Source organism: Urocitellus parryii, chromosome 2 (assembly GCF_045843805.1).
Source record: "Urocitellus parryii isolate mUroPar1 chromosome 2, mUroPar1.hap1, whole genome shotgun sequence".
Taxonomy (NCBI): Eukaryota; Metazoa; Chordata; class Mammalia; order Rodentia; family Sciuridae; genus Urocitellus; species Urocitellus parryii.
In genome coordinates, this window is record NC_135532.1 from 149,380,768 (window position 1) to 149,398,579 (window position 17,812).

General features: G+C 39.2%; 1 protein-coding gene across 1 annotated transcript in view; it reads left to right on the top strand.

Moving 5' to 3' along the window:
* The first annotated feature begins 14,653 nt into the window (after positions 1–14,653).
* The window catches only part of LOC113192317 (transmembrane protein 45A-like), a 63,484-nt gene continuing 60,325 nt past the window's right edge, over positions 14,654–17,812 (top strand). Inside the window, exon 1 of the mRNA XM_077795330.1 lies at positions 14,654–14,665. The gene's annotated coding sequence lies outside the window, so the exon portion shown is untranslated. The remainder of the gene's footprint in view (positions 14,666–17,812) is intronic.

The following is a 17,812-nucleotide window of genomic DNA, read 5'->3' on the forward strand; positions in this document are numbered from 1 at the left end:
TGAGTCACTCAACCTCCTGAGAAGTGGGATTATGGGGACCCTAGAGATTGAAGAAATCACAGGCTCCTTTCAAGACCCTAAAAAGTAACCCTGGAGGAGCCCTGACTGGAATAGAAAGGAAAAAGGTTGATTTGGGGCTAAAATAGGGGCCATTTTCTCAGTATTGAACACCTGGCTGGGAAGTATAACCAAAACAAATGTGCTATGATGAAGGTGGAGGAAAAATCAAAGAGAAGCCATACATAATAAGGCAGAAAGATACTGATCTTATCTTTTGGCGAATGTGGATACCTTCACAGTTGAGTTGTAATACATTAGATGTGGTAATAATTCTAGTTTCAAAAACTATCAGAGAACTTAGAACGGTTTTTTTATTGTTTGTTTGTTTTTTGGTAATGGGGATTGAACCCAGGAGCACTTTACAACTGAGCTACATTCTCAGCCCTTTTTTGAGACAGGGTCTTGCAAAGTTGTTTATGGCCTTGCTAAGTTGCTGAGGCTGGTCTTGAATTTACAATCCTCCTGCCTCAACCTTCGAAGTTGCTGGGATTACAGGCATACACCATGGTGCTCAGTTTAGAACTGTTTTAAACTGGGTATTTAGGCAAAGTATAATTGAAGCATCATTCACCAGTAGTCTGAGAATTAATTTTGATAAAATAACCATGAATCAAGAGGCTATGTAACCTACTCTTTATTTTAGGGACAAAAAAAAAAGAAAAAGAAAAAGAAAAAGAAATCCAGGTTCAGAGAAGTTACTTATTTATAGTCATGATTTAGTAACCAAAATAAAGTAAACCTTATAAGTAATTACTTGATACATTTTACAGATGGGAAATTGCTAGAAGGAAGAAGGGTGAGAACTGGAGAGTGCAGAGATTAAACACATTTGCTGGAGCATAATGGCTTAATAGTAGTCCATAGTGGACCCATATAAAGCAGACAAAAAGAGCTGAGGAAATATGATGTAAGAAACCTTGGTGTATGTCTGAGAAAACTCAGTTCTAGTTTAACTGTGTTTATCAGCCTAAATTACACCGTATGTTGTGTCACCAACAACAATGAACAGAGGCCTGTGCCTAGACCCCACTTCCCCAGTCAGCTAGTTTGGAATCTCTGGGAGAAGTCCCAGCCTTTCATTTCAGAAATGTCCCTGATGCTTTTTAAAGCCCAACCAGGCAAGAGCCTCTGAGTTAGAGATTATAGGCATGTGTAGGGAAATTGTAAGAGATAAAAATAGCTTAAATTAAGGTAAGTAAGCCAATTTAGAAGAAGAAAGCTAGAGGTATTAAGGTCCTCAAATAGCATGTGGGTTTGTAGAAATGAAAAGAAGGGATGAATGCAAGAAGTTTTGCAGCTGGGAAATCTGTAGGACTTTGCAGTTATTTACTTGTGGGTTTGAGATGAAGGAAAGAATTGAAGTAATTAAAAATAACATGAAGGTTTTAGGATTAAGAGTAAATGAGTGATAGTTCTGCTTAAAGAAATGAGTGAAGTTAGTTTTGAGTACGTGGGACATAAAAACCTATGAGTTCTATTGGGATGAACACTTAAAGTACGAGTTGCCAGCATATTGTTACAGAAAATGTCTAAAATTTAAGAAAGGTTACAGATGATTTATCCACATGACAGGAGATCCAGAGTTTAGATCACTAAGCACAATTTAGGAATTAAAATATGTTAGAGATAAACCTTAAGAAATTATCTATTTTTAAGGAGGCAGAAAGTGGATATACAGCCAATAGGCATGAAAGGTGATCAAAGTAACATGGGCACTGAGAAATTGACACAGTTTAAAAGGTAAGGAGGAGACTTTTCAGTATGAAAATTAGTATTAAAGTGTTAAAACCTTCAGAGACTTCCAACTAAATTTGGTAGGTGGTATTTAGATGAAATTGTAATGAAAACCAGATTTAATGAAATTGAGTGATGAGACGATAGAAAAGACATGTGGCTAACGATTTTAGATCATTCATTCTAGAAATTTTGGGTGGATAGGAAAATAATTAGAGACAGATAACAACTGGGAGGATATTTAGAACAGAAACTTGAAACTTCTGGAGGAAGTAAGCAAGGAGAATGAAACACACTAGAAAGGAGCAACCCTCCTCAAAATGTGTTTTTCTGCCTTTTAAAAAAATGTGCTTTGTGTGTGTGTTTGTACATAGGTTGCTATTTCAGATGGCTGAAGCTGCCTGGAGCTGTGGGACCAGGCACCATCGTACCCAGCCACTTCCCTTGGCTGACAGTCAGCCACATCCACTGCCCCAGGGTGCAGCAAGGAGGCTATGCTGGGCCATGGAACAAGGTGTAGAAGTGATCCAGTACACTGCTGCTGTCCCTGCACTGGAAGGGCTGTCGTGATTGGCAACTGTCACATCATCTACTCTGGCTAGAGGCTTCCTCTTCAGTATTCCTGCACAGGAAGCCCACTCCAGCCACCAGCCACCACTCCAGGAGATGAAGCTTCATAAATTGTCATGGCAATTACCACTTTAGCTACAGATGCTCTAGAAGTCCCCCCCCCCAAAAAAAAAAATCTGGTCAGGACACTCTGCTTTCTCTGTGATTACATCTGCTGCCACAGCAAACACCATCCTGTTTTAGTTGCCATGGCAACCACTGCTTCAGTCACTGCTGCTCCAGAGGCTTCAGCTCCAGTCACTCCAGAGGCCTCTGTGGCACCCAGTAGGTGACTCCCTTCTAGCTTCCTGGGTTGGTGCGGATGAGGACTTCCCTTAATCCCTGATAACTGAGTACAGATGGACTCAGATCACCATGACTAGCCTGATACGCAAAAATTCTACAGGAAATAGCCGACTGGGCATGTGCTGGAGCCCAGCTTGTTACCAAGTTCTTCCTTGGCAAAATAATGCATGAACAACAAATGACTGAGTGACTTTATTAGCTGTCAGCCTATTCTCTGGGTTCTTCTCATTTTGTCTCACAGACACCTTATAGGGTAATGGATACTAGTTTTTTCCCATTTTGTAAATAAGGTATACTGAAGCCCAGAAGGTTAAGTAACTTATCCTAAGTTATATAGTCGGGAAATCTGAATTTATTTTTAAATTATTATTGTTGTTGTTGTTATTGTTATTATTATTATAAACATATTAATTGTGTAAGTTAAGGGGATTCACTGTAATGTTTTTATACATTCATATATCAATCATCAATCTATTCTTCCTCCTACTCTTTCCCTCCTCTCCTCCACCCTTCCCTCTTGGCACTGTTCCAAGTCCCTAGTAATCCTTTTGCTACTTTCAGGTCATTTTTTTTTAGTTTCCACATATGAGGGAGAACATGCAATACTTCTATATTGTCTCTGGCTTATTTCATTCTTCTTTGCAGCTGAGAATATTTCTATTGTGTATATATGCCATATTTTCTTCATCCAGTCACCTGTTGATGGGCATATATATACAATAGAATATTGCGATTGCAAATAGTGCCACAATAAACATGGCCACCCAGGTATCATTTTCATGTGCAGACTTTATTTCCTCTGGGTATATATATACCCAGGAGTGGAATAGCTATATCATATGGTAGTTCTAGTTTCCATTTTTTGAGGAATCTTCATATTGTTTATTACAGTGGCTATACTAATTTACATTTCCACTAACAGCATACAAGGAAGAGTTCCTTTTACTTGATATTCTTGTCAGCTTTTGGGGAGGGGGTGGTGATAGCCATTCTGATTGGAGTGTAAAAGCTTTTCATTGTAGTTTTGATTTGCAATGATATTCAGCTTTTTTATGTACCTATTAATTATTTGTATTTCTTCTTTTGAGAAAGGTGTATTCAGATAATTAATCCATTTTTAAATTGAATTATTTGTATTTTTATCAAGATTATTGTGTTCCTTTTATATTCTGTATATTAATCCTCTGTCAAATGAATAGCTAACAAAGATTTTCTCTCAATATGTAGGTTGTTTCTCCACTCTGTTGATTGTTTCCTTTTCTGTGAAGAAGATTTTTAATGTGACATGATTCCATTTGTCAATTCTTGCTTTCGTTTCCTGAGCTATTGGAGTTCTATGCAGGAAATTGTTGCCTGTTCCAATATCTCAATGCATTTCCTGCCGCAGTCTGGCTAGGCACAAATAACCGAGCTGCCACAAAGCCTTGTAGGTTCAAACAGCAACTCTTTATTCCCCAACTCTCACTGGCACTGCACACACACTACACAGGAACACACACCTTCCACCGGTGCTCCGCGGGCCTCATCTTCCGGAACCCCCCACAAGAACTGCACGGGAACTTCAAAGTATCGGGTGCCCGAGGCAGATTCCCGGATTTCCATATACAACTCAATCAATCCAGCATCACAGCAATTATATACAGCTTAACTCAAATCATCATCTCAATGGTTCGCTGGCATCACCTTTCAACCATTCCCTCTGGCAATATGCCAGGCATCATTCTGACTCGGCTGTGGCTCTCAATATCTCCCCCCTTCTGTTTAATTAAACAACATCATGTGGCTTAGGGACCATGCCTGTCTTAGGTTGTCCAATACTACATATGGTCCTTACCCGTCATCGGATGAGCTGACCTTAAGGTGTCAGCCTCCTGACTTAGGTTGGTACCATTGCAATTGGATCTTACCCATCATTGACTACCGGTCCAGCATATAGCCATACTTGTGGATAGGCCTTTGTACCAGTGGCCGGGGGGGGGGAGGGGGGAGGTTCTTAGCCTCACCTCTGTTGGCTCCCAAATTTGACCTTTGCACCAGTGGGGAGTGAGGTTCTTTGCCTCACCTCTGTTGGCCCCTAAATTTTAAACCATCACAGGCAGAAGAGAGGAGGATGTAAAATGCCACAACACCAAGCCAAATGATGCCTCTTTTTGGAAAAATTATACCATTGATGACACCATCAGCAAAGATGCCCCAGCACTACCACAATTTGCTGCACCAACAGATAGTTCACAATGCATACAAGTGATACATAGTCTAGGCAAGTTCTGCAAGCAGTTCAAAGCAGAGGAATCCCTCAATATGTCCATTTCCTACCAAAGTAAATACACTCCTTGATTGAGCATCACTTGTTGAGTTATTATTCATTGATGCATCAGTTTATACAGTTTACTGTGATAGCTATCAAAGAAGCTATAGTTTGGTTTTATCTTTGTCTTCACCGGCACTGGGATGAAGATAGGAATTCTGGCAATGATGGCTAAAAAGAAATTATGTAACATTCCAGCAGGCACTAAGAAAACAATTTTCTGAACAATTTACATTATCCTGAACAGAATTATTAAATATAATGAAAAGGAAAGGTAAAAGTAAACAAACAGATCTGTTAACCACCTGTAAAAACAATCCTCAACAACTGTTTACCTAATTTAAATTAAACCATTTAAATCACATGAATAAAAAAAATATTGGATCCATTTTTTTCATGAGCACTTATCATATATGATATAGGGACATATGCACATACATACAACACAAAACACTAGTGTGCACACATGATACAATACATACAACACATAACATAATAAAGGCCTTGTAGTTTTTTACAGATGAAATCTCCATTACAATGTTTAAAACTCCACAGTCAAAAAATAGAACTGATCAGTAAACATTAACCTAGGTCTGTATGAGCTCAAAAAATAAAATAGAACTTTATGATGTGGGAAAAGGCAATAATAAAATAGATATTGAAAAAAAGCATCCTGGTTACCACCTGGGTTTGACTTTTTTTTTTTGCTATCCCATCCTTCTTCCTGTAATTTGCATATGGGTCTCAAGATAATCCCACAAGCAAGCCCCAAGGTCTTTTACATTTGAAATAGGACTTAATGGAGTTCATTATTCATTAGCCTCCAGGTGTGGGAGAATCACTGTTGCAGATGTAAGAATAGCCAAGCTGGAGTTCTGGATATCAGCTGTTATGGATTTGAGCCAAATCATCTTCTTTTTGGTCTGTAGAAATCACTTTGGTTAGTGTCTCTGGAATCCAAATCGGCTGCTGTTCTCTCTGTGGAAACACACAAACAGAACCCCGAATCCAGACAATCACTGGGTCAGAACCTTTCCATTGTCCTGTTAGAATATCCTTCCAAAGTACCTTAAGCTTATGTACTTTTTTTGGATACATATGCCTTTCCACAGCACTAAGCCCTGATGAATCCAAATTTAAAAAGTTTAGAGTAAAAAGGGTTATTTTAAGTTTATCTTTGGGGAATAGATACCCCTTTCCAATTCCCTCTTTTTGCTTTAATAAGTACATTTTAATAGTTTGATGAGCTCTTTCAACTATGCCTTGTCCCTGTGGATTGTATAGAATTCCTGTTATGCGAGTAATGCCAAATGATGAGCAAAATTGTTTAAAAGAGATAGAGGTATAGCCAGGGGCATTATCTGATTTAACTGTTTTGAAACGCCCACAGTGGCAAAATTTTGTAAGCAATGAGCTATAATATCTTTAGTTTTTTCTCTGGCATGAAGGGAGCCCATCAAAAATCCGGAAGAAGTATCAACTGTAACATGCAAATATTTTAATTTTCCAAATTCTGGCAAGTGTGTGACATCCATCTGCCAAATATGGTTAGGTATCAGTCCTCTAGGATTGACTCCAAGATTAACTTGTGGTAAAAATGTCACACAATTTTGACATTGTTTTATTATTGTCTAGCTTGTTCCTTAGTTATTTTAAAATGCTTTTGTAAAGTATTACATTTGACATGGAACTTTTTATGAAAATTTGTAGCTTCTTCTAGTGTAGAGAAAATATGTATGTCATGTGTAGTTTTATCTGCTAAATCATTGCCCAAACTAAGGGCTCCAGGCAATCCTGTATGTGCTCTGATATGTCCTATAAAGAATGGATCTTTTCTGTCCCAGATTAGACTTTGTATAGTGGAAAACAAAGAGAAAACAGTAGAGGAAGGGGAAATCCTACTAGCATCTTCAAGGGATACTATAGCATTAACTATATACCGACTATCAGAAAATAAATTAAATACAGAATCTTTAAACATCACAAAAGCTTGTAATACTGCATTAAGCTCTACCTTTTGAGCTGATTGTTTGGGTACTAAAAATGTAAAAGTTTGATCAGATGTAACTATTGCTGCTGTACCATTATTTGACCCATCAGTGAATATATTTGGAGCATTCATGATAGGTGTTTTTCTTGTCATTTTTGGAAAAACTACAGGATGCAAAGACCAAAAAGACAGCAAAGGATTAGATGGTAAGTTATTATCAAATGAAACATTAGATTTACACATGATTATTGCCCAAGTATTTAACTCATTAGCTAACTCATCAATTTGATCCATAATATATGGAGTAATAATTTTATTGGGAGAAATTCCAAACACTCCCTTTGCTGCTTTTATTCCTTTGAGTATTAATTGTCCTACAGCCTCACGATACCTAGTAAGAATAGTGTTAGGGCTGGGGATGTGGCTCAAGCCGTAGCAGGCTCGCCTGACATGCATGCGGCCCGAGTTCGATCCTCAGCACCACATACAAACAAAGATGTTGTGTCTGCCCCAAAACTAAAAAATAAATATTAAAAATCCTTTCTTTCTCTCTCTCTCTCTCTCTCTCTCTCTCTCTCTCTCTCTCTCTCTCTCTTAAAAAATTACTACAATTCAAAATGCATTTAAAAAAAGATTAGTGTTAGGAGAATAACATAAATGCATCCACAATAATGGACCTTCTTGCCAAAATACTCCTGTAGGTATATTTTTGGTTGGTAGTACAATAAATAATAAAGGCAAACTTATATAAATTCTATCCAAATGAATATTTTCCATATATGTTTCAATAATTTTTAATGCCTTTCTTGCTTCAGGCATTAACATTCGGGGTGAATTTGGATCTGATGGACCTTTTAGGATATCAAATAAAGGTCCCAACTCTCCTGTTGGTATGCCTAGATAAGGCCTTATCCAATTTATGTCTCCTAATAACTTTTGAAAGTCATTAAGTGATTTGAGTTGATCTACTTGTATTTGAATTTTTGGTGGACAGACCATGGTTGAGGAAAATAGAACTCCTAAATAATTAATTGGAAAATTTAATTGTATTTTATCTATTGCTATCTCTAGATTATAATTTTTTAATAAGTTTGTAAGTGTGGCATAACATTCCAGCAATGTGTTTTTATCTTTGTATGCTAAAAACACATCATCCATATTGTGAAATATTTGTAGTTCAGGATTCTGATTTCTAAGTGGCTGGATTGCTTTGCTAACATAGATTTGACACTTAGTTGGACTGTTAGCCATCCCTTGAGGGAGTACTTTCCATTCATATCTCTGATCGGGACCTTCATGATTCAGTGCAGGGATAGTAAATGAAAAACGTGGACTATCTTTAGGATGAATTGGAATTAAAAAAAAATAAAACAATCTTTAATATCTATAGCTAAAACACACCAGGTTTTTGGCAAAACAGACAATTGGGGAATCCCCAATTGAGCAGTCCCATAATAACCATCTCATTATTAATGGCTCTTAAATCTTGCAATAATCTCCATTTACCATATTTCTTTTTAATGACAAAAATGGGAGTATTATGGGGAGATATGGAAGGTTGTATATGTCCCTCCGCTAATTGTTGTTTGACCAGGTCATGGGCTGCTTGTATCTTTTCTTTAGTCAGGGGCCACTGAGGAACTCATACTGGTCTGTCTGATTTCCAAGTAATTTTTATTGTCTCAGTGACCCCTTCTGCAAACCCAATCCATGTCTATTTATTCCTTTATCTATTTGAATTGGTGCTGCTATACCTTGTTCTTGTTTTTCTAATCTTTTTCCTTTCCTAAAACCTTGTCTAGCCATAATAGTGGGTGCATTTTGATTGATGTTATTTGTTAATGTCAAACCTAATTGATCTAGGACATCTCATCCCCAAAAATTTATAGGAAGATGATCCAATACATATGGCTGTATAGTTCTTCACATCCTTCAGGATCCTTCCAATCTAATACCATTGCACTTCTATGGGGATTAGTTGCCACTCCTAGGCCTCGAAGCGTTTGAGTGGCCTATTGTAATGGCCAATGTTTTGACCATTCTTGATGAGATATGATGCTAAGGTCTGCACCTGTATCCTGTAGCCCATTAAATTCATATCTTTGAATATTTAGTTTTAGCATTGGGCAAGAATCTAAATTTAGAGACAGCATAGCCCAATCTACACCTGTGGAGCCTAATTCTCTGGAACCTCTTTCTATAGTACTACTGGAAAATTTATCATGAAGGCTGGGTATTATTAATAACTGTGCTATTCTATCTCCTGGTGAAATTACTGATATACCTCTTGGAGAACTGGCTATAATATTTATTTCACCTTCATAATCGGGATCAATTACCCCAGGACTTATCAAAAGTCCTTTTAGAGTAGAAGAGCTGCGTCCCAATAATAAGCCTACTGTTCCTTTAGGAAGAGGTCCTTTCACCCCTGTGGGAATGATTTGAATTCCCATCTCTGGAGTTAGTACTGCTCTGGTGGAGGTGCAGATGTACAACCCTGTGCTCCCTTTGGTTTGTCTGATGAGAGATCTAATGGACAATGTGTCTTGGGCACTACCCTGATGGTGTCGCTGGGTTCCTCCAGTGCCCCGTATATTTGTGGTCATGGGCCCTGGAGCATTGGGCCCCCCTGTCCGTTTTTTTGCAATGTAGCCCGATGCTTTTCTCCACGATATCCTGGGTAAACACCTGGTACTTGTTCGTTTTTTGATAACGGAGTACCCTCTATGGTGGTTTGAGAATGGCATTCATTAGCCCAATGTCTCCCTCTATGATATCGTGGGCAAATACCTGGTATTCTTCTCCTTTGATACCTAGTTTTGTTAAACACTCCTCCTATGGGGCAACTCCTTTTAAAATGTCCTGTTTGTTCACAATTGTAGCATGTTTTCGGCCTGGAATCTAAAGCGTGTTGTACTGCAGCTGCCAAGATTTGCTCTTGTTCATTAATGTCTTTACATAATTTAATATATGTGTTTAAATCTTCCTGTTTCCATAGTCTAATGGCCTGCATGCCGAAACGATTTGCTTGCTCATAAGCCAGTTGTTTTATTAATGGCATTGCTTGTTCTGTATCCCCAAAAACTCTGGTAGCTGTTTGAATAAGCCTATCTACAAATTCAGCGTAAGTTTCATTAGGTCCTTGGATTACCTTAGATAATTGACCTTGTAAATCTCCATGTCCTTGTAAAGTCTTTCATGCCCTAACTGCATCTGCAGCAATTTGTGAATATATGGCAGGATCATATTTATTTGTTGCATCTGACCCTCTTAAGGTCCTTTTCCTAACAACATATCTACATTTCTCTGAGGATAACTGGCTGCTGATTTTCGCCTAGCCGTCTCCATGTAAAGTTCCTCATTGGCAACCTTCCATAACAAATATTGCCCTCCATTTAGCACAGCTTTACACATACTATCCCAATCTGCTTTACACATACTAGCCCATGTTCAAGTTGGTAATGGATTCGACCATGCTTACAGTGAAGGGTGCTTGGGGACCCTTCACTTAGCTTCCTTTAACTCCTTCACTGTTTTGAAATCTAGAGCACAGTGAATTCGCTGCCCTCCTGCCTGCTGAAGTACAGGGCATGCTAATCTTTGAGGTCCTGTCTTAGGATCCCATCTATCAACTACAGGGGTTGATGGCCACTCGGCTATCTCCATAGATGGAGCTGTTGGTTGAATTACCCCCTCTGGTGATTGAACGGTGTTAGTAGCAGCCTCCTGTTGTAGCTCCCCCCCCCATAGCTGTTTCTCTCTGACTAGCTCGAGAGACCTTCTCTTTTGCTTGATCTAACATGTTCTCTATCATAGTCTGAATCTCTAACAATTTACTTAACACTCTTTTGGTTTGTTTTTTACTAATTTCTGATCCCATATTTCTACTATAAAGATAACACAAAACAAAACAACCGAAACAGAATGAAACCAAAACGGAACAAAAATGCATTGTATCAGATTTCCTATTTTCTTGAAATGTATATTCGTGGTGTATTTCTATCTCTATCTCAGGGGTGAACAACTTCAAACCTTGAGCCAACCATTTTTCTCAGTTTGCCTGAGAAAGTTCTAGGGACAGGCAACTTGAAATTAAAAACAATATAAATCAATACAAGAACACATTGTTTTTTGAAGTGGTCACCCATTCTGTTGCTCTTCTTCAGAGGCGAGCAATTTCACTTATCTCCAAGCTTCAGGCGTTCCCCGCATTGGCCACCAAATGCCGCAGTCTGGCTGGACACAAATAACCGAGCTGCCACAAAGCCTTGTAGGTTCAAACAGCAACTCTTTATTCCCCAACTCTCACTGGCACTGCATACACACTACACCGGAATACACACCTTCCACCATGCTCCGGGCGCCTAATGTTCCCAAACCCCCATGAGAACTGCACGGGATCTCCAAAGTATTGGGCGCCAGAGGCAGATTCCCGGAGCTGCCCTATTCCCAGAGCAGGGTCCATATACAACTCAATCAATCCAGCATCACAGCAATTATATACAGCTTAACTCAAATCATCATCTCAATGGTTCGATGGCATCATCTTTCAACCATTCCCTCTGGCAATATGCCAGGCGTCATTCTGACATGGCTGTGGCTCTCAACAATTCCTCTATGTTTTCTTTAAGTAATTGCCAATGTTCAAGTCTTACATTATGCTATTCGGTCCATTTTGAGTTATTTTTGTACAGAGTGGTAAATAGGTGTTTATTTTCCATATTCTACATGTGGATATCCAGTTTTCTCAGGATGATTTTTTTTTATAAGATGTCTTTTCTTTCATGTATAAGTTTTTGGGCACCTTTGTCAAGAATCAGTTGGCTTAGCTGCGTGGGTGTATTTCTGGGTTGTCTGTTCTGTTCCATTGGTCTCTCTGTTTTTATATCAATTCCATTCTGTTTTTGTTACTATAGTGGTGTAGTATGTTTTCAAATCAGTTGTTATAATTCCTGTACTACTGTTCTTTTAGTTCAGGATTGCTTTAGCTGCTCAGGGTCTTTTGTGGTTTCACATGAAGTTTTCTCAATTTTAGGATTATTTTTTCTAGTTTTGTGAAGAATATCATTGGTATTTTGATGGGAATTGCCTTGGGTTCATAGATTTCTTTGGATAGTATGGACATTTTAACCATGTTAATTTTCCTAATCTAAGAATGGGGGGATCTTCCCACCTTACAGTGTCTTTTTCAATTTATTTTCTCAGTGTTTTGTAATTTTTATCATTGAGATCTTTCAGATCTTTAGTTAGGCTTATTCCTAGATAATTTTTTGAGTGGATATTGTGAATGGTATTTCTTTCCTGAATTCCTTCTCTGTAAGTTCATTATTGGAATGTAGAAAAACTAGTGATTTTCATATGCAATTTTATGCCATTAGTTTGTTGAATTTATTAGTTCTAAGAATCTTTTGGTGGAGTCATTAGATTTTTCTAAGTAGAGAATAATATCATCTGTAAACAGGGATAATTTGAGTTTCCCCTTTTCTATTTATATCACTTTTTTTTCTTCTCTTGCCTAATTGCTTTGGCTAAAATTTCAAGTACAATATTGAATAAAAGTGGTGAGAGAGAACATCCTTGTCTTATTTCTGATTTTAGAGGAAATGCTTTTGCTGCTTCCGCCTCCATTTGGTATGATATTTATGGATTGTCAAATACAGTCTAGGATGTTAAGGTCTGATTATTTTGTACCTAATTTATTCAAGGCTTTTTATCATTAAGGAATGATGAATTTTGTTGAAGTTTTTTTCTAAATTTATTGAGATGATCATGTATTTTTTATATTTGATTCTACTTACATGGCATATTATATTTATTGATTTGTGTATGTTGAACCATCCTTGCATCCCTGGAATTATACCAACTTGTTAATGGTGTATGACTTTTAAATATTGTGTTGAATTTGGTTTGCTAGTATTTTATTGAGGATTTTTACATCTATGTTCATCAAGGATAGTGTGTGTGTGTGTGTGTGTGTGTGTGTGTGTGTGTGTGTCCTTACTAGGTTTTGGTAGCAGAGCAACACTGGCTTTATAGAAAGGATTTGGAAGAAATTCCTCCCTTCTTATTTATGGTATAATTTGAGAAGCATTGATATCAGTTCTTTAAAAGTATGATAAAATTCAGCAGTGAGGTGATCTGAATTATTTTGGGGACAATTTTTATAATTGTTTGTTTGCTTGTCATTCTAATTAATTGGAATAAAGTTTTTCAAAATGTTCCCTAATACCCCTATGAATTTCAGGGGCCTTGATTGTAATATCCCTTTTTAAATTTCTAGTTTTATTTATATGGGCCTTTACTCTCTTTCTTTAGTTATTTTAACTAACGGTTTGTGTTAGTCAGCTTTCTGCCATTGCCATGAAATACCTGAGAAATAAATTTAAAAGGAGGAAAGATTTATTTTCGCTCACAATTTCAGAATTATCAGTCCAAGATCACTTGGATTCAGTGTTTCTGGGCCTTCAATGAGACAGAACATCACGGTAAAGAGGGCATTGGGAAGGAAAGCTGTTCACCTCATGGCAGCTGGGAGCAGAGAGAGTAAATACCTGAAAAAATAATTTTAAAAGAGAAAAGGTTTACTTTGCCTAACATTTTCAGAGGTTTCAGTCCCTGATCATTTGCCTCCTTTGTTTCTGGGTTTGCAGTGAGGCAAAGCATCATGGTGTAGAGGAAAGGGCATGGGGGAAGAAAGCTGCTCATCTCATGGCAGCTGGAAATGGAGGGTGGGGGAGAGAGGGAAAGAGAATAAGAAATACCTTTCAAAGACATGTCTTCAGTGACCTACTTCCTCCTGCTAAGCCCCACCTCCTAAAATTTCCACCACCACCACCTCCCAGTAGTGCCACGAGCTGGAAATCAAGCTTCAACACATGAGCCTTTGGGGGACATTCCAGATACAAAGTATAATATTATGCTCCTGACCCCCAAAAGGTATGACAATCTCATAATGCAAAATGCTTTCAGTCTATCTCCAAGAGTCTCCATAGCCTTAACAGTTTCAGCATAGCTCAAAAGTCAAAATACAAATCTCCTCTGAGTAGCAAGGTGAACTCTGAGCTACGAGTCCCTGTAAAAATAAAAAGCAAGTTATATACTTGCAAGTTATATTTAAATTCCATGGCACAGAGGATATATTACAATTCAAAAAGGGAGGAATAGGTGAATACTAAGGAAGAATTGGACTAAAGCAAGACCAAAACCCAGTAGAGAAAACATTAAATCCAAGAGCCTCATGTCCAGCATTTGAGGCATGTGATGGCAGGATGAGGGCCCCAAAGGGATTGGGCAGCCCTGATGCTGTAGTCTTGTTATTGTCTGCAGTGCACAAGTGTTGAGAGACACAGCCAAAGGGGCCCCAGCAAACTTCCAGCTGCCAGCTGATGATTGGCTCACAGCGGCTCCAGCAACATCTAGCTGATTGGCTCCTCTGAGGTGATGTTCATTGGGCTGTTTCCCCGCCCTTCAGACTGCCAGCTGATGATTGGCTCACAGCGGCCCCAGCAACATCTAGCTGATTGGCTCCTCTGCAGTGATGTTCATTGGGCTGTTTCCCTGCCCTTTCAGACCACGGAGCTGCTCATTGGGGGACTTCTTTGGCTCTGCCCACGCTACCCAGCCAATCGGCCTCAAGAGCAGGAGGATATCGGAAGATGGTGAGGCTTGTGTGGGGGTGAGAGGCTTGTGGGAAGCCGGTGGTGGCAGTTGGGCTCTGAGGGTTTTTTCCTGAGGAGCTGTTTTGTTTGGCATTTGTAGTTCTAAAAATAAAGTTAGTTTCTTTTGACAAGTGGCTCCTGAATTGTGCCCAGCCAGACTGCGGCATTTGGTGGCCCGTATGGAGAGCGACTGAGGGTAAGTAAACTGCTCGCCCCTGAGGGCAGGGCGAGAGGATGTGTAGCCATTCTAAGTTTCCTCTTTTGTTTTGCTTCATTTTTGTTTTAAGTTGCCTGTCCCTGGAGATGAGTGAGACGGAAGAAAAACTGCTCACATCTGAGGAAAACTATTTGCGTCTGAGGAACAGATAGGGAGAAAGGACGGATGCACATTTCAGGAGGATAGAAAAGCTGATATAATGAATTTTTGTTCCAATTTTATTTCATTCTGTCTCGGTTTTGTTTGGTGTTATCTTGTTGGGTTGTATTATAGTAGAAATACGGGATCAGCAATTAGTAAAAAACAAACCGAAAGACTGTTAAGTAAATTGTTAGAGGAAGGAGGCATCTCAGTAAAATCAAGAACAGTCAGGGCATACGTTGATACAATACAAAAATGTAGCCCATGGCTTTTTAAGGAGGAGTTGTTAAATATATCACAGTGGGACCATCATGGTGAAGATTTAAAAAGAATAGAAAAGAACAACCCAGGGACTCTGCCAGTTGGCACATTGCCATTGTGGACATTCGTATCTGGTTTGCTTAGTCCAAAGCCTTCAGTTCAGACAAATGTAGAGGAAGGAGAAGAGATATTGATTCAAGTAAAAGAGAAGGTCTCTCAAGTTAGTCAGACAGAGGAAAAGATTCAAGTAAAAGAGAAGGTCTTTCGAACTAGTCAGACAGAGGAAGAAAGTGTAAAGCAGAAAAAGCCATCAGGGGAAAAGTTACAACAGGAGACTGCTAATAACACCTTTCTATCAGAGAGCGTAAGTGTCCAACCAACAGCACCAACTCTACAGGAGACTGCTACTAACAGCATTCTATCACCAGAGGGCATAAGTGTCCAATCAACAGCACCACCTCCATATGCTAGGAGGCTCCCAACCCCCGCAGTTGATAGTTAGGATCCTGAGACAGGATCTCAAGTATTAACATGCCCTGTATTTGAGGTAGGAGGGCAGCGAATTTACCAGGGTTTAAATTTCAAAACAGTGAAGGAGCTAAAAGAGGCTGTAACAACCTATGGTCCTCAAGCACCCTTCACTGTAAGCTTGGTCGAATCCATTAACAACTTGAACATGATGCCAGCAGATTGGGCTAGTATGTGTAAAGCTGTGCTAAATGGAGGTCAATACCTGTTATGGAAGGTTGCCAATGAGGAATTTTGCAGGGAGACGGCTAGGCGAAATGCAGCAGCTGGTTATCCTCAGAGAAATCTAGATATGTTGTTAGGAAAGGGACCTTATGAGGATCAGCAGCAACAAATTGCATATGATCCTGGCGTATACTCACAAATTGCTCCAGAGGCGATTAGGGCATGGAAGACTTTACAAGGACATGGAGGTTTACAAGGTCAATTATCTAAGGTAATACAAGGAGCTAATGAACCTTACACTGAATTTGTAGATAGGCTTATTCAAACAGCTACCAGAGTTTTTGGGAATACAGAACAAGCAATGCCATTAATAAAACAACTGGCTTATGACCAAGCGAATCGTTGGTGCAGAGATATCATTAGACCATGGAAACAGGAAGATTTAAACACATATATTAAATTATGTAGAGACATTAATGAACAAGAGCAAGTTATGGAAGCTGCAGTAAAACAGGCTTTAGATGCCAGAGACATTAATGAACAAGCACAAATTGTGGCAGCTGCAGTAAAACAGGCTTTATATGCCAGGCCAAGAACATGCTATAATTGTCAACAAACAGGACATTTTAAAAGGAATTGCCCCATAGGAGGAGGGTTTAACAAAACTAGGTATCAAAGGAGTAGAATACCGGGTATTAGCCCACGATGCCGTAGAGGGAGACATTGGGCTAATGAATGCCGTTCTCAAACCACCATAGAGGGTACTCCATTACATTGGGCTAATGAATGCCATTCTCAAACCACCATAGAGGGTACTCCATTATCAAAAAACGAACAAGGACAAGGTGTTTATCCACAATATCATGGACAAAGGCATCGGGCTCCGTTGCCAAAAAGTGGACAGGGGGCCCCAATGCTCCGGGGCCCCAAACCACAAATATACAGAGCACGGGAGGAACCCAGCAACCCCATCAGGGTAGTGACCAGGACAAATTGTGCATCAGATCCCTCATCAGACAAACCAGAGGGAGCGCAGGGTTGGACATCTGCGCCTCCCCCAGATCAGTACTAACTCCAGAGATGGGAGTTCAAATCATTCCCACAGGGGTGAAAGGACCTCTTCCTAAAGGAACAGTAGGCTTATTATTGGGACGCAGCTCTTCTACTCTAAAAGGACTTTTGATAAGTCCTGGGGTAATTGATCCCGATTATGAAGGAGAAATAAAAATTATAGCCAGTTCTCCAAAGGGTACATCAGTAATTTCACCAGGAGATAGAATAGCACAGTTACTAATAATACCAAGCCTACGTGATAAATTTTCCAGTCATGCTGTAGAAAGAGGTTCCAAGGGATTAGGCTCCACAGGTGTAGATTGGGGTATGCTTTATTTAAATTTAGATTCTCGCCCCATGCTAAAACTAAATATTCAAGGACATGAATTTAATGGGCTACTGGATACAGGTGCAGACCTTAGCATCATCTGTCGTCAAGAATGGCCAAAACATTGGCCATTACAACAAGCCACTCAAATGCTTCGAAGCCTAGGAGTGGCGACTAATCCCCATAGAAGTGCAATGGTATTAGATTGGAAGGATCCTGAAGTATGTGAAGGAACTATACAGCCATATGTATTGGATCATCTTCCCGTAAATTTATGGGGACAAGATGTCTTAGATCAATTAGGTTTGACATTAACAAATAATATCAATCAAAATGCACCCACTATTATGGCTAGACAAGGTTTTAGGAAAGGAAAAAGATTAGAAAAACAAGAACAAGGTATAGCAGCACCAATTCAAATAGATCAAGGAACAGACAGACATGGGTTGGATTT